Source organism: Capricornis sumatraensis, chromosome 6 (assembly GCF_032405125.1).
Source record: "Capricornis sumatraensis isolate serow.1 chromosome 6, serow.2, whole genome shotgun sequence".
Taxonomy (NCBI): domain Eukaryota; kingdom Metazoa; phylum Chordata; class Mammalia; order Artiodactyla; family Bovidae; genus Capricornis; species Capricornis sumatraensis.
The window spans coordinates 19,754,364-19,780,477 of record NC_091074.1 but is presented as its reverse complement, the minus strand read 5'-3'; the positions used below and the strand labels follow the sequence as shown (position 1 = coordinate 19,780,477).

At 46.1% G+C, this 26,114-nt stretch overlaps 1 protein-coding gene across 1 annotated transcript in view; it reads left to right on the top strand.

The window, feature by feature from the left end:
* The first annotated feature begins 13,399 nt into the window (after positions 1 to 13,399).
* ACO1 (aconitase 1) overlaps positions 13,400 to 26,114 on the top strand; it is a 67,722-nt gene continuing 55,007 nt past the window's right edge. The window contains exon 1 of the mRNA XM_068973690.1: positions 13,400 to 13,441. The gene's annotated coding sequence lies outside the window, so the exon portion shown is untranslated. The remainder of the gene's footprint in view (positions 13,442 to 26,114) is intronic.

The window sequence follows — 26,114 nt, the reverse complement described above, 5'->3', positions numbered from 1 at the left end:
CTCTTCTATTATTTTCCTCTATTTCTTTGCACTGATCATTGAGGAAAGGTTTTTTCTCTCTCCTTGCTATTCTTTTTTTTTTCTTGCTATTCTTTATAACTCTGCATTCAAATGGGTATATCTTTCCTTTTCTCCTTTGCCTTTAGCGTCTCTTCTTTTCACAGCTTTTTGTAATGCCTCCTCAGACAACCATTTTGCCTTTTTGTATTTCTTTTTCTTTGGAATGGTCTTGATGTCTCCCTCCTGAACAATGTCACGAACCTCCTCATAGTTCTTCAAGCACTCTATCAGATCTAATCCCTTAAATCTATTTGTCACTTTCACTGTATAATCATTCAGGGATTTGATTTAGGTCATACCTGAATGGTCTAGTGGTTTTCCCTACTTTCTTCAATTTAAGTCTGAATTTGGCAATAAGGAGGTCATGATCTGAGCCACAGTCAGCTCCCAGTCTGGAGCGGCAGCTGCATGGAGCTGGAGTGACCTTGAGGAGATACCCTGTGTCCAAGAGCAAAGTAGAAGCCCCAGCAAGATGGTAGGAGGGGCGAAATCACGTTTAGAATCAAACCCCATACCTGCCAGAGACACTCAGAGAGCTCAGACAAACCTTGTGCACACCAGGACCCAAAGACCCCACAGAGACTGAGACAGAGCTGTGTTTGAGTGTCTCCTCGGGAGGTACAGGTCAGCAGTGGACTGCTTCAGGGGCAGGGACCTGGGTATGGCATAAGCCCTCTTGGAGGAGGTCGCCATTAACCCCACCATAGATCTGCCAGAACTTACACAGGACTGGGAAAATAGATGCTTGGAGGGTACAAACAGAACCTTGTGCACACCAGGACCCAGGAGAAAGGAGCAGTGACCCCACAAGAGACTGACCCAGACTTGCCTGTGAGTGTGCAGGAGTCTCTGGCAGAGGCATGGGTCAGCTGTGGTCTGCTTCAGGGTCGGGGGCACTGAGTGTGGCAGTGCCTGCATGGGACTTTTAAAGGAGGTCATCGTTGTCTTCATTACCTCCACCATAGTTTGGCCCCAGGTAAGTAATAGGGAGGGAACACAGCCCCACTCATGAATAAGAATTTAGATTAAAGATTTACTGAGCATGGTCCCGCCCATCAGAACAAGACCCAGTGTCCCCCTCAGTCAGTCTCTCCCATCAGGAAGCTGCCGTAAGCCTCCTGTCCTTCTCCATCAGAAGGCAGACAGATGGAAAACCACAATCACAGAAAACTAACCAATCTGATCACATGAACCACAGCCTTGTCTAACTCAATGAAACTATGAGCCATGCTGTGTAGGGCCACCCAAGACAAACAGGTCATGGTGGAGAGTTCTGACAAAACATGGTTCGCTGGAGAAGGGAATGGCAAACCACTTCAGTATTCTTGCCTTGAGAACCCCATAAACAGTAGGAAAAGGCAAAAAGATAGGACACTGAAAGATGAACTCCCAGGTCAGCAGGTGCCCAATATGCTACTGGAGATCAGTGGAGAAATAACTCCAGAAAGAATGAGGGGACAGAGCAAAGCAAAAACAACACCCAGTTGTGGATGTGACTGGTGATAGAAACAAGGTCCAATGCTGTAAAGAGCAATGTTGCATAGGAACCTGGAATGTTAGATCCACGAATCAAGGCAAATTGGAAGTGGTCAAACAGGAGATGGAAAGAGTGAATGCTGACATTTTAGGAATCAGTGAACTAAAATGGACTGGAATGGGTGAATTTAACTCAGATGAGCATTATATCTACCACTGTGGGCAAGAATCCCTTAGAAGAAATGGAGTAGCCATCATAGTCAACCAAAGAGTCCAAAATGCAGTACTTGGATGCAATCTCAAAAATGACAGAATGACCTCTGTTTGTTTCCAAGGCAAACCATTCAATATCAACAGTAATCCAAGTCTATGCCCCAACAAGTAATGCTGAAGAAGCTGAAGTTGAACGGTTCTATGAAGACCTACAAGACCTTCTAGAACTAACACCCAAAAAGATGTCCTTTTCATTGTAGGGGACTGGAATGCAAAAGTAGGAAGTCAAGAAATACCTGGAGTAACAGGCAAATTTGACCTTGGAGTACAGAATGAAGCAGGCCAAAGGCTAACAGAGTTTTGCCAAGAGAACACACTGGTCATAGCAAACACCCTCTTCCAACAACACGAGAGATGACTCTACACATGGACATCACCAGATGGTTAATACTGAAATCGGATTGTGCTGGGAGCCAACACAAGGAGTCCCACCCGTGGCAAAGGTCATGAGGTTAAGGGGTCCAACAGGCAAAGGCAAGTCCGGCCTTAAGGGAGCCTCGCTGAATCTGCTCATGCATCTGCCCCAAAACCAGAGTCTGCCTGCCTTACTTCATTGCGCTTTTCGCCTACTCTTCTGACATTAACAGGGGGCTGTCCCCCCCAGCACCTTTTTCTGGAAAAAGTTAATTTAGAGCTTTTAGATAATAAGTCTCCTGGGCATAATACGAGTGTTTCAATCCAAAGACCCCTCTGATGGCTTTCTAGCCTGCCTACAGGACTCTTACAGCTGTGCATGTGATTGTTTGCAGCCTCCCAACCGCGAGAGGCACAGGAAGCTTAAAACATCCTAGGAATGTAGGGGCTTCCAAGGAGTCAAAATCATTAGAATAGGACTGATTGAAGGTTTCATCTGTTGAGCCAATACTTGCTGCCAAATTTTCATATCTTTTATTTGTTGATATAGTTTGTATAGAGAAAAAACAAGTAACAACATAGATCTTTGAGTTAAGTTCCTTCTTTGTTATAACCCACTGCACCTTTGTTCTATAGGGATGTAACTTTAGTGCTTTGAGGGTGATGCAGATTAAAGAAAAACACTTCGGGGGAAATGAGATTAACATTCATTAAGGAAGAGAGCCATAAAGTGTTAACAGGCTTCTTGGCCAGAAGATAATGTAAATCACCTGAGACCTTTTGTGTACAAAAAGATATACAGAAAGGGTCAGGACTGCTGCCCCTGCATGACTGTGTATCTTCCATTATGTAAAACTTAGGGTATATAAACACCTTTTAAAAATAAATTTATGGGGTTTTTGTACAAGCTTGGCCTCCCCCTTGTCGACTCTTTCTCTCTCTCTTTCTCCCTCTCCCACCCTCTCCTTTTCAGGCTGATCCCTTGGAACTCAGAGGCTCACAAGTCTACTTATTTGCCCTGGCTTCTAAGACCCACGCGAGAGGGAGCCCAAGGCAGGGCACCCTCTTTTATTCAAGTGGGCGCCGGTGGCCCACGTAGACGGTGCAAGTCCCTTGTCTTGGAACTTTATTGGTTTTCCACATAAACCAAGTTATTCAGCATCTTTTCTCCACTAATTTTCCTACTATACTATTCTTTCCTAATCTTTATATTTCTAATTAAATAATTCTTTTCTAAGACGCCGACTCCGTCTCCCCTTCGAATTACCCTGGATCCACTGGGGCTGGACCCTGGCAAGATTGATTATATTCTTTGCAGCGAAAGATGGAGAAGCTACTTAGCAAAAACAAGACTGGGAGCTGACTATGGCTCAGATCATGAACTCTTTATTGCCAAATTCAGACTTTAAATTGAAGAAAACAGGGGAAACCATTAGACCGTTCAGGTATGAGGACCTCTAGTGCCCAGGTTCTATCTTTAAATACCAGTTCCCACTAAATGGAGCCAGGACTCTTTTGAGAGATGACAGGTTCTAGATCTGGAACAGAAAACATATTATACAAACAAGTAAGGAAGCTCTTGTTACACCAGAAAGCAAGGACACTATCAAGGACAACTGGGTTATGTCAAAAGAACTCAGGAGTCAACTTGATTCTATTATAATATCTTCATTTGCAACTTATAAAGATTAATAAGTCTAGCCATTGATCATCAATGCCTGCTCACATTCACACATAAAAGGAGACAATCAGATAGTGTATACCTCCTGATAAAACTACATAATGTCATCTGGTGGCCCAGCTGCTAAAGAAACAGCCTGCCAACACAGGAGACACAAGAGGTCCCTGGATTGGGGAGAGCCCCTGGAAAAGGAAATGGCAACCCACTCCAGTATTCTTGCCTAGAAAATTCATGGACAGAGGAGCCTAGTGGGCTACAGTCCATGCGGCCACAAAGAGTCAGACATGCTTGAGCAAGCACTCACATATGCACATCATCTATGAAGTCTTCTTGTGTAAAACATGGGAACCATAAATCTAATCACACTTCAATATACATGTATCTATTGCAGGGGACAAACATATTAATGACCTCATAGAGATGCAATCTCTATGGACTATACAGTCCATGGAACTCTCCTGGCCAGAATACTGGAGTGGGTAGCCTTTCCTTCTCCAGGGGATCTTCCCAACCCAAAGATCGAACCCAAGTCTCCTGTATCACAGGCGGATTGCTTATCAGCTGAGCCACCAGTTAAGCCCAAGAATATTGGAATGGGTAGCCTATCCCTTCTCCAGAGGATCTTCCCATCCCAGGAATTGAACCAGGGTCTCCAGCACTGCAGGCAGATTCTTCACCAGCTGAACTATCAGGGAAGCCCATCTACTGCAGGGAACAAACATATTAATGACATCATAGAGATGCAATCAGCAAAATGCAGGTGGTAGAACACAATTATTACTTCAACAAATCAAAAAATAGGGTGTAAACCTGCGAATTAACAGATAAAAGAGAATGAGCCTGATTTAAACAAGCAAATTGTTTTAAAATTTTTTATAAGAAAGGAACATTTGAACACAGATGAGATATTTTATGATATTCTGAAATTATTTTTAACTTTGTTATGTGATGATACTGTGGTTACATTTTTAAAACAAAATATATAATATATGAAATTGTATAAAGTCAGGTATTTGCTTCAAAACTATCAGGTGTGAGGAAGAATTGAGTGAGGATATAGAAGAAACAATACTGTCTAAAGACTTGAGTCTGGGTCATGGCTATGTCAACTGAAAAAAAAAATGACATAAACGCAGTGAGTTTCAGTTTTATTTAGGGGACCTTACTGTGGACAACAACCCAGGAGACAGCCTTTCAGCCCTGAGGAACTGCTCTGAAGAAGTGGGGGGGGAGCTAGTTTATGTATGAATTTTTTGCAGGAAAATGCATGTAGTCAAGCATCCATCTTGGTAAAAGATTACTGATAATCACACACACAAAAAACACAGATCTCTCAAGTTAATGACTTTAGTGTTTTTCTATGAATGGAAAGATGCAACAATCTGGGGTAGTTAAAATTCTTCCTTAGACATGCATCTTAACCATCTAGCTGCACAATATGCAAAACACAGAATGCTTCCCCCACCCCACCCCCGCCACCCCCCTAACGTCTTTCTCCACCCAGAATTCTCCTCCTGTGTGCTCTTGGTGGGAGACTGCAGGGAGTTTCTATTTAACCCTTTGCTATCAAGGTGACACTCTTTGTTCAATGTGTTCTCTTTGTCTACAGGCACATGGAAGCTCGTTATAAAGTTATATGTGATTTTTTATATGTTTAAAATAACTAAAAAACTCAACCCTATACATTTACTGGGCCTCCCTGGTGGCTCTGTGATAAAGAATCCACCTGCCAATGCAGGAAACATGGGTTCGATCCCTGGGTCAGGAAGATCCCCTGGAGAAGAAAACACCAACCCACTCCAGTATTCTTGCCTGGGAAATTCCAAAGAAAGAGGAGCCTGGTGAGCTACAGTCCATGGAGTCACAGTGGTCTGATGCAACTTAGCAACCAAACAGCAACATACATTTACCACTATGTACAGTTTGGGTACCTCTAAAATATTTCAGAGATCAAGGAGAAGGAGGATTGTGATGGTTTTCCATCGATTATTATTAATGGTGCTATATATCTTATGTTCACAAAATAGTTCTTGGAAATTCAAAGAATACAGATACTATAAAACAAAGCAAATTCCATTCAATCATTTTAAATTAAAATATATTAAAAATGAAGTGATATGATTTCATAAATGTGCTTTCAAGTTATCAGGGATGGGAGACAGATACAGAAGTAATCAGATTAGCTATGAGTTGAAAATTGCTGAAGCTGAGGGATATCTATATTGGTGCTCACAATTCTAGTCTCTCTACTTTTGTAAATGGCTGAGACCTTTGATTATTTTAAAGTTTTTAAATAAAACTTAAAAAGTGGCTGAATGAAAAAGTGCCAGATTTCAAGCTCTGCGAAATTTGGTGCAGCTTCAGGAAAAGTTTAATGAACTGAATTCTTTTCCTCAATATAAAAACAAAGTTACACAACTAACTTTGTGCCTGGTGACTTCAAGCAAAAACCATAACATCCTTTGTCCTCCCAAAAAACACAGATACCTGTGAGGGTTTGAGATTATATCGTACTTCCAAGCTGATAAGAGACTGTTACTAATTTATGAATATTGGCAGGGGGCAGGAGACTCCTGGGTCATAGAAAAACTTGATTACTCAAGGCACAGCAAGCGGCATGAGTATCAAGTCCTTGCCTCGGGTCCCATGGGAGTGAGTGACATGGAGGACCCCAGAAGGATGTAATACATACAGTAGGTTTGTGCTGCAGAGGAGGAGCAATGAACTTGGGAATTCACAAGAACTTAGGCTCTTCCACATCGTTCCCTCCCATGGGACCACACCAGTACTCTTGCCTGGAGAATCCCATGGACAGAGGAGCCTGGCAGGCTACGGTCCATAGGGTTGTAAAGAGGTGGACATGACTAAAGAGACTGCACGCACGCATAGTGATAACAAAGTCTGCACTTTGAACTCACACGCACCCATGATCCAGACTCAACGATCATAAATTCTTAGACAATACTGTTTCATCTATAGTCTCACTCAATTCCTCTCCTCACCTAGTAATTTTGAGGCACATGCCTGACTTTATATAATTCTAACAATCTCTGCTCTCTGTAAACACCACCCTAAGGAACAGCATGTGTAAACAGCAGACAGGACCTTGTGTTCTTGGCATACCCAGCAAAAATGTGCAGGGGCCATGGAAGACTGCGGTCCCCATCAATCCACCTGCTGTTCCTCCCTGTCTTGACTTCTGGCAAAAATCACAGAAGTATGCCATACTGTTGACCACTCTCATTACCCTGACCAACAGCAGCTAGAACTAAGTTCAAATGTTCTCACACTGCATGTAATCAAGGCTTCTGTCACTAGGACTCCAAAGGCAAGATAAAATTAACCTGCCGTATTGACTTAAATATGCCTTCCGGGGCCCAGGCAACTGTCCTCGGGGAGACCAAGGGATTTTATTTCAGTCAGGATGCAGTCTAGTGTAAGGCTGTCTAGTATCCACTACAAGCCATGAGAGTTTACACTAACCTACAAATCTTTGGGGTCATTGCCAACAATTACAGAAGGCAGTGTTTACATCACATGGGCAGTGTTATAAGGGGTTGTAGACTCCTTTTCCATACACGGCATAACCAAAGACCTCTCAAGGATCAGAAAAGCACGTGAATTTCTAAGTCACAATGAAACAAGGCTGTACCTGCTTACAGGGGGGTCCGTGTGCAGAGCTGCTACTGATGACAGCATGAGCATCTGCCATCAGGCAGAGGAATTCAGGGCCAGCCACGCCCACAGAATGTCAGCTGCAGTTGTTATCTGACTCCAGTGTTGGTGGTGGACCTACGGGACAACCAGACTATGAACTGTCCCCACCCTCACACATTTGGGGCCTAAAGTGTTCCCACCAGAGATGCCAGAGTTGTTTCATCTACACGTACTCCAAGTAGCAGGCCAGATAGTAGACCAGTCGGCTAAATGGTTGGCAAAATCCCAAGGACCAGGTCAAAAATTAAAAAAAATTTCTTTCATCAAAAGGAATATTGGTCAGAGTTATGAGAATGGCCTTGAGTTCTGCCCAGTGAGTGGACAACCACACAAGTTTTCAAGATGGCATATATTGAGCAGCCACTGAACATCGGAAGCAGGCCAGTGGGCACTAAGAGGATGCAACTTAGCCAAACCATCAGTGAACCAGGCATAAGATGAACCTCTGTGAACAAAGGGCCCCAATAAACTGGTAGATTTATTTCAGGTGGTATAACGGAGGATATTCAAAAGCAGAGACATTACTTTGCCGACTAAGGTCCGTCTAGCTAAGGTTATGGTTTTTCCTGTGGTCATGTATGGATGTGAGAGTTGGACTGTGAAGAAGGCTGAGCACCGAAGAATTGATGCTTTTGAACTGTGGTGTTGGAGAAGACTCTTGAGAGTCCCTTGGACTGCAAGGAGATCCAACCAGTCCATTCTGAAGGAGAGCAGCCCTGGGATTTCTTTGGAAGGAATGATGCTAAAGCTGAAACTCCAGTACTTTGGGCACCTCATGTGAAGAGTTGACTCATTGGAAAAGAGTCTGATGCTGGGAGGGATTGGGGGCAGGAGGAGAAGGGGATGACAGAGGATGAGATGGGTGGATGGCATCACTGACTGGATGGATGTGAGTCTGAGTGAACTCCAGGAGTTGGTGATAGACAGGGAGGCCTGGCGTGCTGTGATTCATGAGGTCACAAAGAGTCGGACACGACTGAGCGACTGAACTGAACTGAATGGAGGATAAAGTGTCTCCAAAGCAATGAGAGGTTAACTTAGGCAGGCTGATAAGGAGCCCAAGCCTAAGGCCCTTTAAGGAGGAGGCAAACATTCTTTTTCACATTCTTTTGCCTTAGACAAGTAGGCCTTGTAAGCAGCAATATCTCTTGTTCAAGGACATGCCTTTTTTTTTTTTTTTAAATTTCTAGGCTTTGGATGAATGTTATGGGTGAGGTGGATCGCTCATTCGTGTCCAACTCTTTGCGACCCCATGGACTTGTAGCCTACCACACTCCTCCATCCATGGGATTTTCCAGGCAAGAGTACTGGAGTGGATTGCCATTTCTCTCTCCAGCAGATCTTCCCGACCCAGAGATCGAACCCAGGTCTCCCGCATTGTAGACAGACGCTTTACCATCTGAGCCACCAGGGAAGTCTGAGAAGTACATAAGACCCTGCTTAAACCAGTGAGGCCGGTACTTGCCAGCCCCCTTCTGATGTCTACATCAGAAGCTTTTTCTGTCACTTTCACTTTAAATAAAATCTACACAAAGCATTGACTGACTGAGACTGTCTTTGGTCCCAGAGTTAAATCTTCTCCTTCAAAGACCATGAATTCAGTGGCACCATTCACTGTAAGCTATCAGCAATAGCTGCCATTTTTTCAAATAAACTAAGATGCTGCTGGGACCAGGCCATACAATCTCCATTTAACAAGTAAGACTGGACTTTTTCCTTGCTGTTGTTAAGTTGCTAAGCCATATCTGACTCTTTTCTGACCCCCACAGACCGTAACCCACCAGGCATCTCTGTCCATGGGATTTCCTAGGCAAGAATACTGGAGTGGGTAGCCATTTCCTCCTCCAAGGAATCTTCCTGACCCAGGAATCAAACCCACATCTCCTGCATTGCAGACAGATTCTGTACTAATGAGCTACTAGGGAACCCCGACTTTTTCCTTAATGGTTGTCAAGTCTGAGTTAGCTCACCCAGGAATGGGGACATCAGGTTGCAGAGGCCTAAGCCTTTAGGTAAGGACCAGGCATTCATCTTCAACCAGCACTTGGCAACACATCAATTGCTACTCCCCCCTTTTAAAATGGGTGTACTTAGTGCCTGGATCCGGCAGGTGGCGATATTGTACTGGGAAACTGCCTTTCCAAGCTGCCACTTTTTAAATCCTTAAAGCTGTAATTCCATTTCCTCTCAGATTTTACATTCTTTTGCAGGACTGCTGGGAAGAGAACAGAGGCAGGTTCTCTACCTGCCACAGTCCCTGAATGCAAGAATCTCTTCTGGACTTCATGCGCATTTACAACACAAGTAGGTACAACATAAATATCAAGTATATGTCCAGCCATGAAATTAAAAGACGCCTGTTCCTTGGAAGAAAAGCTATGACAAACCTAGACAGCGTATTAGAAAGCAGAGGCATCACTTTGCCAACACATATCCATATAGTCAAAGCTATGATTGTTCCAGTAGTCATGTGTTGATGTGAGTGTTGGACCATAAAGAAGGCTGAGCACCGAATAATTGATGCTTTCGAACTGTGGTGTTGGAGAAGACTCTTCGGAATCCCTTGGACTGCAAGGAGATCAAATCAGTCAATCCCAGAAGAAATCAGTACTGAATATTCATTGGAAGGACTGATGCTGAAGCTGAAGCTGAAACTCCAGTACTTTGGCCACCTGATGCGAAGAACTGACTCAGTGGACCAGACCCTGATGCTAGAAGAGATTGAAGGCAGGAGGAGAAGGGGAAGACAGAAGGTGAGATGGCTGGATGGCATCACTGACTCAATGGACATGAGTTTGAGCAAACTCTGAGAGACAGTGAAGGACCAAGAAGCCTGGGGTGCTGTAGTCCACGGGGTCACAAAGAATCAGACAAAACTGAGCAACTGAACAATAACAACAATATGTTCAGCAATGAAAGACTTATTATAGATCATTATCCAGAAAAAATATTAAATAAGTCAGTAGCAGCCGAGTCAGAACAGTAATATGACTGTGATATGATTTCTAACACCTCCATCCCCAGGATGGAGAGCATCTTTACCTGAGTGCACCTTAATTACAGAGCTGTAGCAGGGAACTCTGGACTGTCAAACAGGGAGACACAGGCCTGAAAATAAATGAATAAGGAATTTTAGACCATACAGGAATAGACCAAAGTTCCCTCCTGGAACATTTAAGCTCCTCTTCTTGTCTGCAAAGAACTAGTAACTTATAACCTCAGAGTATCCAATGATTTCATTTAAATAATTATATACTTTTGAAATTCGTTTATTGGCTGTGCGGGGTCTTCGTTGCTGCGTGAGGGTTTTCTCTAATTGTGATGAGCAGGGGTTACTCTCTAGTGGCAATGCATGGGCATCTCATTGAGGTGGCTTCTCTTTTGCAGAGCATGGGTGCTAGAGCATGGACTTCAGTAGCTGAGGCACCTGGGCCCAGCTGTCCTGCAGCACATGGGATCTTCCCAGACCAGAGATCAAACCCATATCCTCTGTACTGGCAGGCAGATTCTCAACCACTGGATCACCAGCAAAGTCCTGCTGCTGCTGCTGCTGCTGCTGCTAAGTCACTTCAGTCGTGTCCGACTCTGTGTGACCCCATAGACAGCAGCCCACCAGGCTCCACTGTCCCTGGGATTCTCCAGGCAAGAACACTGGAGTGGGTTGCCATTTCCTTCTCCAATGCATAAAAGTGAAAAGTGAAGTCGTTCAGTCGTGTCCAACTCTTCGCGACCCCATAGACTCCAGCCTACCAGGCTCCTCCATCCATGGGATTTTCCAGGCAAGAGTACTGGAGTGGGTTGCCATTGCCTTCTCCTACTCAAGTGCTAATGCTCCACAAATAGCTGCTGTTAAAAGAGTGTGGAGATCTGAAGAAGGTTAAGGTCAATGATGGAGACAGAGCAGACTTTAGCTGGAAGTTTGCATAGAGAGAAAATAGATGACGAAGACTTCATCAGTGTATGGAGTTAGTTACATGTAAAGTGAGACGAGAAAAGGTGCACTGAAAGAGCCTAAGAAAGAGGGGCCAAATTAAGAAGAGGTGAATCATGAGAGTAGAAGCCTCTAAAGCCAAAAGGAGGTTAAAATTTCAAGGAAAGACCTACTACCAGTATCAAATACCACAGAGCAGTCAGCAAGGGCAAGAACAGAAGAGAGGTCACTGGGTTTTGCAATCCACACATTCCTGGTGACAGGCCCAAGAGCAAAAGCATAGGGTGATGCGAGAACTTTTTCCTTCACAGTTTTGGCCAGAGCATTTACTAATAAATCTCAATTCCTTTTATAGTTCTGATTTAATTATTTCCTGTCAAGGATAATCAGCTCTCCTATTACATGTATGTTATCATTGAACATTAAGAAATTTTGCTTTGTGAAGGGCTGCCTTGGTTAAGAATCAAAATTTAGCTGGATGTCTTTTCTCCCTACCCCTCAGCCTTCTCCACATACTCTCTAAGGGGACCCCAGTCCACTCAAGGGAAGTTTGTTCAATGGATGTGAATGGTAACAGTTTAGAAAGTGGGTAGGAAGAAAGTCTTCTCCCATACAGTAAAAATACAGTGCTTGTTATGTGTGTGTGTGCGCTCAGGTACTCAGTCATGTCCAGTTCTTTGCGACCCCATGAACTACAGCCCGCCAGGCTGCTTTGTCCATGGGGATTCTGCCATTTCCTCCTCCAGGGGATACTCCTGACCCAGGCATTCAATCCACGCCTCCATCTGCACTGGCAGGTGGATTCTTTACCACTGAGCCACCTGGGAAGCAATGTTTACTACACAGTAAATATGTCCTTCTTCAAACTTGAATATAGTAGCAGCAGTGTTAGTTGCTCAGCAGTGCCTGACTCTTTGCAACCCCATGGACTGTAACCCACCAGGCTCCTCTGTCCATGAGATTCTCCAGGCAAGAATACTGGAGTGGGTTGTCATTTCCTCCTTCTCCAGGGGATCTTCCCAACCCAGGGTTATGAACCCGTTTTTCTTATGTCTCCTGCATTGGCAGGCAGGTTCTTTACCGCTAGCCTCACCTGGGAAGCTAAAAACGCTACGTTACACAGGTTGGCCCCTATGGGGATAGTCACTACTTCTTTCTATAAGCCGTATATTCATATACTCAAGATAGAAAACTACAATCACTCTTCATATAAGTTGGGCAAAACCCTCACCTTTTCTCTAGAAAGATCTAATCAGTCAAATTTGCCTGAGCAGGCGCGACGCCAACCAACCTATAGAAGAAACTAGGTGCAGTGAGGAAGGCCTGCTGAGTCAACTCAGTCATTTCTCTGACTTCTGACAGGTGAACAGCCTGCATTAGGAAGTGTTGCTAGACATTAAAAAAAAAAAAAAAACCACTGAAACTTTGCACTCCATAACCATGGAAACTCTGAAGTCCTGGCAGTCACTCGGCTCGATTTGCCAGGCGCTAAGGTGGGGGCGGGGTGGGGGCAAAGTGGAGAGAGGGGAGGTGACCACGTACCGGGGTGTCGGACAGGGAAGCCTCCACAGTGATGGTCAAATCATTTTTAAAAGCTGCATTTCTCACCTGCCCCTTCAGCTCCCTCCCTGCGAGCTGGGCAGTCACACTCCACGCCCAAGAGTGAGCGTGTCCCCGGCCTGGGCCAGCATGAGAGGATCCTGTCCTGAGGCGGCTTCCTGCCGCTGACCCCCAGCTACCCCGCTCCCTCCCGGGCGAGGTCTCCCCACCCGCAAGCCCCGCCCCGCCCGCAGGCCCCGCCCCGTCCGCTGGCCCCGGCCCGGCCCCGCCCCTCGGCTGGCGGCCCTGCGGCGACAGGGGGCGGAGCGGCGCCAGCGGCTGGACTCAGCCCGGGAGAGCGCCCCCAGCCTGGTTCCCCGCGCCAGTCGGAGTCCGCCGTGCGCCCCGCGGTGAGTACGACGCGGCCCAACCCGGGTCCCCGGGCCCGAGCGCCGGCCGCCCTGCCCCGGCGGGGGAATGCGGGTCGGCGGAACACCGGGCCGCCTCCCCGTGCTGGGCTGCAGCGCGCCGGGCCGCCCGGGGGAGCGGGAAGGCAGCCGGGAGAATCGGGACTAGTTCCTGGGGACTGACCCCTCCGCCCTGTTCCCAGCCCGTGCCGCGCCGAGGACCGGGGCGGGACTGGAAATGGCTCTCCTCGGCCTCCTTCGCCCGAGCTATGCCGGCCGCCGGGAGAGTCCGCGCCGAGCTTGTGCGGGCCTCAGCCGGGAGTCGGCGAGGCTGTGGGGGCCGCCGGGAGGATCCACGCTGCGACTTGTCCCGACACACTGAACCGGGGAGTCCTGCCCCCAAGGAGGGTGTGCGGGCCTCGCCGGGGAGTGCTCGTCGAGCTGGGGGTGGCGAAGAAGGGACATTTCCCACTGGGGTTCCGACAGATCGGGGAGTCCACACCAGGTGGTAAGGGGGAAATGGAGTGAGGAGGGAAGAGACCCTCGGTGGAAGGGGTGGGGACACAGTCCATCCTGAAGATTCACAGACCCAGGGAGGAGTGAGTGTGTCTGTGTGTGTGTGTGTGTCTCTGTGTGTGTTGCGAGGATGGGGGCAGAGAGTCGGAAACAGTCTCTCAGCAGTGGGGACAGAGTCCATCCTAAAGACTCACAGACCCAGGGAGGAGTGAGTGAGTGAGTGTGTGTGTGTGTTGCGGGAACGGGGGCAGAGAGTCGGAAACAGCCTCTCAGCAGTTCTCAAACTCCCCTATACACTCTTAAAAATTAGTATATTAAGGAGCTTTTTGTGGGTTATGTGTCTCAATATTTATCATGTATAACTAAAACAGAATTTTTCAATATATTTAGTATCTCATTTGAAAATAGTGGTAAAGAATCCACCTGCCAGTGCAGGAGACATAAGAGATGTGGGTTTGATCCCTGGGTTGGGAATATCCCCTGGATATGAAAATGGCAACCCACTCCAGTATCCTTGCCTGGAGAATCCCGTGGACTTAGGAGCCTGATGGGCTACAGTCTATGGGGGTAGCAAAGAGTCTGATATGACTGAGCACACAGACATGCATGCATTATATGTTGATATGTGTTTATGAAAATAACCATACCTTTCAAAATAGAATGTTACTGACAAGAGTATCATGGTATTATATTTTTGCAAATCTATCAGTTTTAATAAGTGGCACCTAGGGTTCTTACATCTCGCTTCTGCATTGTCTGTTGCGGTATTACATGTCATATCGCCTCTGGAAAACTCCACTCTGTACTCCTGAACGTGTGCGAGTAAAAGCGTCAAATAGCATCTTGGTATTATTATGAAAGTGGTTTTGACTTTGTGAATCCCTAGAGTCCTCTGCACCACACTTTGAGAACCGCTGGAGTAGGAAATGCTTCAGGGGCTCAAGTCATTGATCCCGCTTCTTGTTTGTGATCCTTCCTCTGAATGGGAACACGGATCACCCCAAGGAAGGATGGTTAACCTCTGGTAGCTGCAACTAAGCTGACCTCACTCTGGAAACCCAAGTACTGTGTCCCCACGTAAAAGATAATGAGCCCTGCACGCCTCCTGAAAACTGGCAAGGCTCTCAGATGCCTTGGGTTATTTCTGTGCCTGCAGAGGTGGCCTATGTATGCCTTCAGATTGTAGCGGGGATGTGGCACACAGGACCTATGGGTTCAGAGACATGCCCATAGGGAGCCGGTGCCAAGTGTGGAGGAGTTTGTTCAAGAGCTTCCAAGTGGGTCGGAAGTGATTTCGAAGACAACAGGGAGGCATGTTATTGCCTCCCTTTCCTCCATGATCACTTCTGTGTGTGGTTGTGCAACCTTGCATTTATTGGAATATGATTTCCCAGTCTTGGTGCTCTTTCCCTTTCCACTTTCGGGGTTGGGGGGTGTTTGTCCCTGTGGGTGGCCCTTCCTCAGCCTCTGCCAGACCCAAGTGTCCTGCAGGCTGCTGTGTGGTAGGTGGGGACCTCTCATTGGATTTCTTCCTTGGCTTCTTGCTCTGTCAGCACAAGTTCCAGATAGAAATTAGTACATATATAGCCTTATAAGAGTACCGTTGTGGCTCAACGGTAAAGAATCTGCCTGCCAGTATAGGAGATGAGGGTTCTATCGCTAGGTCGGGAAGACCCCTGGAGAAGGAAATGGCAACCCACACCAGTATTTCTGCCTGGAAAATCCCACGGACAGGAGAGCCTGGCAGGGTACAGTCCATGGGGTTGCAAAGAATCAGACACGACTTAGCAACTGGACACACATACACACACCATGGCCTTATAAATGTTTGGAAGACAGACATCCCAAACCATTAACAGTCAGTTCTGGGCAATGGAGTCAGAAAAAAGGCAGGAACCTTCTCCTTGTTACTCTTTGTGATACCATATGACCGCCTGTTTAGCAGCATTCCTGTATTGCTTTTACAACCTAAAAACAAAAACTGAAATCCCAACAACATACAAAGAAGATAGGATTATTTCTCTGATAAGAATGTTACCACTACTCCCTCTCTCCCAAGAAAACAAATTACTTTATTACATCACATTTCTAAGCTAGTATCTGTGATACTAGTATATATATATTAAGTCAAAATGATACTAAGAGAGAGCCCTCTGAGATCAAAACATTCTTGAACAGTATAGTTTGATGTAAGGTTAGAAGCCACCAGATCAGACTGTTCTTCAGTGGATCATCACACCCCCCTTAAACTGCTGTTGTAAAGTGCTATTTCATGAAATGTCATAAAGTACAGTTTTAAAATTTTAAAAATGTGATACCCAAGACCGTTTCTCTGTGAGAAAGTTATGAGAAGAGAAAGCATGTTCATGTACGTTCTGATGTGCCCACGCACCAAGTGGGGCAAAGGATATGCCCACATGCCAAGTGGCTTTCTCTTGGTGGTGGGGTACAGTAGATTTTTATTTATCTTCACTTTGCGTATTAATAGTTGCTGCTGCTGCTGCTAAGTCGCTTCAGTCGTGTCCGACTCTGTGCGACCCCATAGACGGCAGCCAACCAGGCTCCCCAGTCCCTGGGATTCTCCAGGCAAGAATGGCACTGGAGTGGGGTGCCATTGCCTTCTCCGATTAATAGTTGCTAGCAACCACTAAACAAGTATTAAACTTGATATGACCAGAAATAGCCCCTACAGTTACTTGTATACAGAGGACAACATAATTGCCTTCGTTTTGCTTAGATGGACCATACAACCTGGCCAGTAGCAGACCCTTGCTACTCCCTTCCTCCCAGTGGGAAGTGGAGAAAGAAGTGTGTGGAAAGCGACTCGGGGGAAACAAAAACAGCCCTCAGTCACATTGTGCGGTGTCTACTTCCCCCTGTGAGATCAGCTCCAATCTCTCCTTCCAATGAGCCCTGCCCTCTCCTTCCAAGTGACCCAGAGGTTAGACAGTTCTTACTGGATTTGCACCATCACCCGAGAAGCCATCAGCTGACTACCTCCCCAGACTCACTGGCCTTCATTAATTTTTTTTAGCCATTTTTAATGGAAAACTTCAGACATACAAAGAAATGGAGAATATAAATCCCCAGCTTCAACAGTTATGAACATTAACATCTTTATGTTCAACTGTATAAACTAATGAAAAAAGTATTCTTTGTTGTGTCTTTTTAGTACCAAGCATGTGCTGACTGCTGTAGCAAAATCTTAAAGTCTTGTGCCCTGCAGTCAGCATGACTGAACCCCTGGAGTGGGCTTCACGCACTTGCTATGTGGTCCCGCTTCTCTGCCTCTGCGTTTGCTTGCCTCTTGGGCTTTCTTCTTCCTGTCTCCCAGTTCTGCTCTGTTAAGGCTTTCTCACCTCCCCTAGTCACAGCTGTCTCTTTCCTCTGGCCTCTCTTATGACCCTTTGCAAACAGCAAGCTTATTTCAGTCTCCTTAGCCAGGTCATCATCTTTGTAATATTCATGTAAAGCAAGGTTTTCCTTTCTCCCTTTCTCCTGTGCTGCTTGTGCTTAGTTGCTCGGTCGTGTCCGACTGTGACCCCATGGACTGTAGCCTGCCAGGCTCATTTGTCTATGGGGATTCTCCAGGCAAGAATACTGGAGTGGGTAGCCTATCCCTTCTCCAGGGGATCTTCCCAACCCAGAAATCAAACCGGAGTCTCCTGCATTGCAGGTGGATTCTTTACCAACTGAGCTACCAGGGAAGCAATACTTTGTGCAGAGAAGATGCTCAAGAAATAGATGCTAAATTAATTTAACTCAAGTTCACTGGAGAACATTTTTGATTACAAGAGAAATGCATCATGTTCAAGGGAAATTTTTCCCATATTGTCTAGGACCACAAATGTTTTATCTCATCCACATAATTTTTAAAGAACTGCAACAAAAAGAATCTCCAATTTGAGCCAACATAAAAAAGGCAACTTTTTTTGAGGAAATTATCTTTCTGGTCTGCTGTCATTTTTTCACGTGTATCTGGAAGCCCTCTCTGATTCTGGAGTGCTTTTCTTCCTCAACAGGAAACAGTGGCCCTCTTTTAGAATATCTATCATGTTATAAGATGTAGGCTTAAATCTTCAGGAAAAGAAATAGACTACATGTAGGGTCCACACGCCCCATGAAGTAAGTTGATATCAATCAATGTCATGAATACTGGTAGCTCCTGGGTGTAGAGCCATTTCCAGTATTCATCATCTTTTCATCTAGTGCCTCCTTTAATAATCACAGTGGCCCTTGTGAGCTGGGCAGAGCAGTGCAGTCAGGTAATGTTACCTTAAATCTGCAAAAAGTAAACAGGTTTAGACAGCTAGAGTGAATCTTGTCTATGACAGAAAGTGGCAGAGTCTGATTTTAAGAGTAGATTGGAAACCAGAGGGCTTTGGGATTGAATATTGGGAACATCCAAAGACAAACTCTCTAAACAGGACGTGTACTGGGGAGCCAGACCAGGTTCTTGAAGCCAGGATGTTCAGTTGCTAAGTCGTGTCTGACTCTTTTTGACCCCATGAACTGCGGCATACCTGGCTTCCCTGTCCTTCGCTGTCTCCCAGAGCTTGCTCAAACTCATGTCCATTGGGTCAGCGATGCCACCCAACCGTCTCGTCCTCTGTCGCCCCCTTCTCTGGGATTGGCTATGGGGAACATGCAAAGCCAGGAAACTCTCTAAACATGATATGGATTTGGGAGCCAGACCAGATTCTTGAAGTCAGTGTGTATATCCTGATGCATAAAACTGCCAAAGTGATGGCACACTCTGAACCAATCACTTCCCAAATTCCTCAGGTTGTAGAAGTTGATGTACTTTCTGATGAATTGGCAAGGCTGCTCTGTATGAGTGCTAGTGGGCTTCTCTCTCATTTCTGTGTCTGTGACTTCAGAACTTTGAGGAAACCCATCTTTGAACTGTGTGAATTGCCTGGGCTCTTGCTCAAACTGACACGGATGGAGCATTTCATTATTCTTCAGCCTCATCATCCTTTCATGATCATGACTGTAAACTTACAAAGCAAAGTACACATTGTGGCTTAGCTCATGAAGGAGGCGTGTCGGTCTAAGAAAGAGTTCTGCTACAGATTTACCAGGTTTGAACTTTTGATTGTGAAGAGAAGTGAACGAATCATTGTGGACAGTTGGTTACATGCGAGAACTACACAGACATACTCAGGACAGTTGTGTAATAGTGGTAGCATCAAGACCAGCACTTGCTATGTTATGCTGGGCCTGCCCCAGCAGTCCAGCGGTTAGGACTTGAGTTTCCGCTGCAGGGAGCACGGATCCTATCCCTGGTCAGGGAATTCAGATCTCACAAGCCTTGTGGCACAGCCAAAACAATAAGAATTGTTATGTTTCATAAAACCTTATCTGCTCAAATAAGGAATCAGTTACATTTTAAGGCTGGTGATGCCTGCTAATGGATTTTTTACATCAACCCCTACTTCAGAAGCCATCTGTACTGAAATTACATATACTATATGTAATTTAATCTATGTATATGATTACTATATGTAATCATCTATACTGAAATATACATCTATACAAATTTATACTGAAATCAAGGGTATTTTAGGGGCAATTAGAGGGCAGCTATCTAGTCCTCCCTACTCTATTGGCTTCCCTTGTAGCTCAGATGGTAAGGAATCTGCCTTCAATGCAAGAGGCCGTGGTTTGATACTTAAGTCAGGAAGATGCCCTGGAGAAGGGAATGGCAACCCACTCCAGTATTCTTCCCTGGAGAATCCTATGGACAGAGGAGCCTGGTGGGCTATAGTCCACAAAGAGTCGGACATGACTACCTCAAATTATCCAAATTATCTAGTCCTCACATATGTACTTTAGAGTTGGAAGATTGTTTTAAAAAGTGAGATTTAACTTTTTAAATCTATTTGGTTAATGTAGGTTTTTGGATGAGGAGTAACTATAAGATTCTCTGCTTGTTTGGAAACGCATAGGGCAAGGGAGTTGGCCACTGGTGGCTCAGTGGTAAAGAGCCTGCCTGCCAATGCAGGAGACACGAGTTCGATCCCTGGGTTGGGAAGATCCTCGGGGGAAGGGAAGGGCAACCCACTCCAGTATTCTCACCTGGAAAATCCCATGGACAGAGGCGCCTGGCGGGCTATAGACTATGGGGTTGCAGAGTCGGACACGACTGAGCAACTAAAAACAAAACACAAACTGGCCACTTTCCAGCCATGGCGTGTCGACAGGTTATCAATACGTATCGTCTGCGATCCTCGGTCTTCTCATCTGTGCAGCTGGGGGGCGATCCCTATGTCACAGTTGTTGAGGGCCCATATTAGACGCTGTGGACAAAGTGTCGGGCACTCCACAGGGGCTCAGCTCACGTCAGCTGGCTGCAGCGCCATGGAGTGATGTAGCACTCACAGCAGAGGCCTGTCCACACTTCTCTTAGCCCAGACCTCCTGAGCTCCAGGCCCATGTGTGCTGCTGCCTGCCGTTCCTCTTCAAGGCAAATTCACCGTCTGAAAGCAGTACCCAGGTGTTTGTCGTGGTCATTGGCTCTGCCACGTTGCGCAGATGGGGAACACGGAGCCATCCGCGACCTCTCTTCCTCCCCCACCCCCAGCCCGTTCTCCTTTCTTAGCTGCCCCCGGGATCTGTTGCCCTCCCCCCACTTCTGACTTGACGACCGCAACAGCGCCATAGCCTGCCTCCCTGATGCCAGTCTAGCTTCCTTCCCCCGAGTCAGCTCCTATCTCAACCAGCGTGCCTGCATGCTAAGTCGCTTCCGTTGTGTCCTACTCTGTGCAACCTATGGACTGTAGACCACTGAGCTCCTCTGTCCATGGGGCTTTCCAGGCTAGAATACTGGAGTGGGTTGCCATACCCTCCTCCAGGGGATCTTCCCAACCCAGAGATCCAACCCACGTCTCTTTATGTCTCCTGCATTGGAAGGTTCTTTATCATGAGCGCCACCTGGGAAGCCACCTCTACCAGAGGGATGTATAATATCCAATCAGGTCTTGAAGATTTCAGCTAAGAACCTTTTAACATGTCTCCCTTCAAGTCTTTCTGCACCTTTCTTCAAGGTTCCTCGTGATACGGGCCCCACCCTTCCCCTCTCCTCTGAGCTCCACCATCGTGAACCTCCCCTTCAGACGCGTGGAACAGCTCTGTGACATCCACGGGGTCTCACTTCCATACCTTCACATGTGCTGTCTTCTCTGCCCGGAATATTTTTTCCCTGACTCCCTCCCTCAGTGTAGTTCTCCAAGACTCCTGCATGGTGTCACCTGTCCCCAGAGGCCTTCCTGACCCCTTCCCATACTGGATCAGGTGCTCTCCTTCGATGCTTCTTTTGTCTGTTTGTCTTTGGCAGCATTGTGAGGCATGTGGGATCTTAGTTCCCTGACCAGGGATTGAACCCGTGCCCGCTATAGTGGAAGTGTGGAGCCCTAACCACTGGGCCGCCAGGGCATCCCCCGTGGAGTTCCCTTTATCGGCCTGCATCCACCACTGCTGCGGGATGGACTGCTTGATCGTGTCATAACCTCCTGAGCAGTCTGTGTAACTGAAGATGGCGGGGAGGCGGGGGGAGCACTTATGTCTTTATCCCATCAAAGTCAAACCAGTGTCTTTCACGGTCGAATGTAAAACTGAATCTGCAATAGTCCCTTTTCTTGGACAGACCAGCAGCTCAGAAACCAGATGCGTCGTCGTCAAATGCTGCTCTAATACTTGTCCTATCTTTGACCCAGTGAAGTGGCCATTGCATGTGGATGCTACGTGGCCCTGTGGGCCACTGAGATGGGGTTAGAGCATTATTGCTCAAGAGCTGGGCTTAAGGGCAGATGCACTTGACTTTGAGTTCCCTTTCAGCACTCCTGCTATCTGGCAGCTGCTTTCCCACTCCTAACCACCTGACTGTGGGGAAAAAAAACAGTAGCATCAGGTCCTCCCTGCTGCTGCCTTTCTTCTGGAAAACCAAGAAATGTGGGTTTATAGCTCAGACTTCTGAGAAATTGACCAGCATGAGTCATCACTGTTGGATCCCAGCAGTGCTGAAGTGGGTGGGGGCAGATCACCTCAGAACCTCGGTGAATTCATGGAGAGAAATGCTGCCCGGAGTGACCTCTGGCATCCTGATGCCCAACCCTTTTGTGGTGACACTCTTTCTAATTTCTAAAATTCGAGTTAGAGAAGTTCATTACCAAGGAACTACTAAGTAAGGTAGGAGCTCAAGGGACTCACGTCGCTTCCCTTGCCCTTGGGACGCAGATATATCAGGGCTTGGCTGGGGTCTCTGCAGGTGTCATTTTGGAAACCCTGCTGGTGATGGTGGGTTGCTGCAGGGTAGGGAACCACAATTTAAGGAGGGCAGCCTTAAAGAGGACTGGCCTCAAAGAGAAGAGGATGAGGGCCAGAGCGGGCTAGTTAAGATGCCTACTTCTGATGGGTCCTGCCCTTGCTGCTGCTGCTTCTTCCTTTTTTAAAAGTTATTTATTTATTTATTTATTTATTTGGCTGAACTGGGTCTTAGTTGCAACCTGTGATCTAGTCCCGTGACCAGGGATGGAAATGGAGCCCTCTGCACTGGGAGCTCAGAGTCAGCCATTGGACCACCAAGGAAGACCCCTCCCTGCCCTGCTTCTTCCTTTATTCTCTGGACAAATGTTCCATGACCCCACAGTGACTTGCCTTCCTCAGTGCATCTCCAGAATAATAAATGTGAAGTTCACCAAGACTTTCTTGTGAACCTATCTATATTAGCTCGTAGTGATACCAGAAAATAAAAATAACTATTTCTGCTCTTTGGGGTTTGTGCTACTGTAGTTAACTTTAAATGAGCTTAAAAGATGTGTCAGGCAAGCTTTCTGTGTTGGAAATTGTATGCGGTGATGTGCCATCTTGGGCACTGAGCCTCAAAGAGGCGAGGGGGGCTTGTTCAGACAGTGCCGTGGTCACAGGGCTATGATCCACCCAAATTCTGACCACTGCCTTTGGCTGTGGCTGTGCACATCTGCTGAGTGAGTCATGATCACTTCTATGATACATCCTGAAAATTTCCAGTGTGACTTAATGAAGTTTGGAGGAACAGAAAGGTTAGATTTCAGGAAGTAGCTACTTCTTAAATGACAATCAGATGTTTTCATATTATGAGTTAGTATCTTACCAAACCTAAATTCTGGTGTTGGAAATGTACAGTTTAAACCACTTCTAAAGTTAGGAGCGCACTTTGTGGTCGGCCCTTAGTCCGAGTTCCTACGGTGACGGACTCTGCTACACCCAACCTCAGTCTTCTCCTTTCCTGCCCTCGCTCACCCCTTCTGCCTTCCCTCAGACCCACCTCGGGGCCTTCGCATGTGATCTGACCCCTCCTCCAGATTCCCCTCACTTCCTCCATAGTTTTTCTCAAGTGGCTCCATGTCAGTGAGGTCTTCTTTGATCTCCTGATAACGCTTCACAGAACATGCCCTACTGCCTGGTCCTGCTTTATCCATGGAACCGGTCACAGCCTGACATTCTGTTTCTGTGTTTATTTGTTTAGTCTCCCCCTACTGAAATGGAAGCACCGTGAGGGAGCTTTGTCAATTTTGTTCCTGAGTGCCTAAGACATATTACATGGTTAATCTAAAGATACATTGAACAAATGAATGAATGAATTATAGAATCTTTTTCACCCAGAAAGGACTTTTTAGATCATCAAGTAGCCCTGTGTTACAGACTGGGAAACTGAGGCCTAGAAAGGTTCTGTGGTTTATTTCGAATGAAACTGCTGCTGCTGCTAAGTCGCTTCATTTGTGTCCGACTCTGTGCGACCCCACAGACGGCAGCCCACCAGGCTCTTCTGTCCCTGGGATTCTCCAGGCAAGAGTACTGGAGTGAGTTGCCATTTCCTTCTCCATCGAATGAAACTAAATTCTTCAAAAACTGTTACAGCTCTTTTTAAAAACTCTAGGAATATATGTGGAGCACTCTGGCCAGTGGTCCAGGATGAGACAAAAGAGTTAGTTAAAATTGTAATAAGTTAACTTGTGATAAGTTAAAATTGTAACCCAGAGTGACAAGTTATTGTGTGACTGCAAAGCCTTCTAAAGGCAGAGTCTCATTAATTTCTGTGGTGTAAAGTGCACCTTGCATTAATCAGTGCCCAAGAAAAATGTGCTGATGGATTTGCTAATATTCTTATAAAGCCATTCCTTCTCCAAGACCCTCCTTCTGCACTGAGACAGGAGGCAAGAGGACAGGGTGCAACCTTTGAAAGAACATATTCTGAGGATATGACAGAAGCTGGGTAGAAACCACTAGGTTCAAGATGGCAGGAGACTCAGTTTCCCACAGACCTTGAGCCTCATTGTACACTCGCTGTAACACATTAATGCTGTCATGTCTGACTCTGGGATCTCATGGACTGTAGCCCGCCAGGCTCCTCTGTCCATGGAATTCGCCAGTAAGAATACCAGAGTGGGTTGCCATTCCCTTCGCCAGGAGTCTTCCTGACCCAGGAATTGAATGCAGGTCTCCTGCATTGCAGGCAGATTCTTTACCATCTGAGCCACCAGGGAAGCCCTGTAATTAGCATATGCTAAATGTCTCACAGGTGCCATGACAGTTATAGGGCCAACCATAGAAAGTCAAAAAGCAGGAGTTGCCCCAGTTCCTGGAAATCCCCACCCCCTCACCAAGATAGCTAGAATATTCCTCCTCCTCAGTATCCAGTGAAATTCCCCAGCCCATAGAAACTAACCACCCCTACACTCGGGGTCTGGTCTAACTTTCCAAGAGAACCCCATGCCCTAGGGCCACCTCTCACCTTCGGAGATGGCCCATACTCTATCTATGGACAGAGTGTGGGTCTCTCTAAATAAACCCATTTTCACTTTACCATGGCTCACCTTGAATTCTTTCCTGCACAAAGCCAAGGGCCCTCACTTGGCCACTCGAGACCTAGGACATGACCATCCTTTCTTGCCCCATTTTTCATACAACAGCACTACCTTTTTTTCCCCCCATTCTCTGCCAAAATAGATAATTGCACTTATGACTTCTCCTTTAAAATTCTTTTGGTTGCAAGTATCACATTTAAGAGATTTTTGTATTATTTTTTGCTTTTTTTTCCCCAAGTACTTTTATGAACAGCTAGGAAGATCAAAGAAATGATTTGGTCTCTGAAAATTGGGCTTCCTTGGTAGCTCAGACAGTAAAGAATCTGCCTGCAACACAGGAGACCTGGGTTTGATCCCTGGGTTGAGAAGATCCCATGGAGAAGGCAATGGCAACCCACTTCAGTAGTCTTGCCTAGAGAATTCCACGGACAGAGGAGCCTAGCCAGCTACTGTTCCCGGGGTCGCTAAGAGTCGGACAAAAACTGAGTGACTAACACACACATGCTGGGAATATTCAGAGATATTTAGCTATTTCAGCTTCCCAGATGCATCTGCATCAAATAAAGCAAAAAAACGAACATTTCTAGCTCTCTCATTTGTAAAAGAACCAAGTTGACCAGCATGGTGGTTTGCTGGCCTGAATGGTTCTGACCTCAATCGTGTTTATATTTACATAGACATCCTTGGAATCTCACTTTTGACAAAAAGCTGTTTATAAGTAGCATGATGTTTAGATACACAGCAGTCAGTTTGGGAGCAGGACCAGTTAATTTCTCTTTAAACAGAAGAAAAGGAAGCACAGCTAATCTTGAAAGTGAACTGAAGTAAACTCTAAGAGATGCAGTGATGTTGTTACTTTGGATTGCAAGCTAGGAAAAATCAGGAAGGGTATATTTAGGAAACTGTGAGAAGCAAGGTGAATAAACCGTATGAATTACAGAATAAACCTCTTTCTGATGTTTGCACAGATTTAAAAAATCCACTCTGTGTGTTTTAGATGTGCTCAATAAGTAATTCAGAGGGCGTGTTGTCTGTACTTTAGACCATAGCACAGAGGTTCTCAGTGAATCACCTGAAAGCCTTTCAAACTATAGAAACTTTACAGGGAACTGATAAGCACAGTCTCCACCCCACCCCAAACCCTTTTCTCCCCAGATATAGTTGTTGTTTTTTAATTTTTTTAAATTTTTAATTTTGTCCTAGGGTATAGCCTGTTAACAGTGTTGTGGTAGCTTCATTTGAACAACAAAGGGACTCAACCATACGCATACATGTATCCATTCTCCCCACAACTCCCCTCCCATCCAGACTGC